Raw genomic sequence first — 584 nt, 5'->3', positions numbered from 1 at the left:
TGCTGCTTGTTCTGTGTTGTGACTCGGGATCCACGGGGAGCCATGTGCTCCCCCCTGCCTGCATCCCATCCTCCACGTGCCACCCGTGTCCCACCCAGGACCATGAGGTCCCTCCTGCCCACTCACCTCCGCTGCTCACCCGGCTCCAGGCTGGTCCCAGTTCCATTGGGATCTGAGATTGCTGGAGCCCACGTCCCAGTCCCATTGCTTGTGGTGGCTCCTACAGTTGGCTGTACAGAACCCCTTCCCTCGCTGTACAGACCCCCTTCCCTGCTCTGCAGGCCCCTGCCAGGCCCTGCACCCTTTTTTTTGTTTCTGGTTGGTTGGTGTTTGGTGCTCGGTGGGTGTGGGGCAGCAGTGCCATCCCTCACCCAGCACTGGGGTGCCCAAGTGCCACCGAGGCACCAGGTGCCAGGCTTGGGGAGCTGTGGGATGCACAGCCCAGGAGAGGCCACGTCTGGCTTTGGGCATCACTTGGGAAAAGCTGTTGGGGATAATTGAGGGAATAGTTTGAGCTCAGACATGTGAAAAACAAGAGCATGTGGGGATGGGGCAGGGAGGCCCGGTGCTCAGAGGCCTTTGGG

This window comes from Merops nubicus, unplaced genomic scaffold (assembly GCF_000691845.1).
Source record: "Merops nubicus isolate BGI_N331 unplaced genomic scaffold, ASM69184v1 scaffold37948, whole genome shotgun sequence".
NCBI classification, from domain to species: Eukaryota; Metazoa; Chordata; class Aves; order Coraciiformes; family Meropidae; genus Merops; species Merops nubicus.
This window is presented reverse-complemented; position numbering follows the sequence as displayed.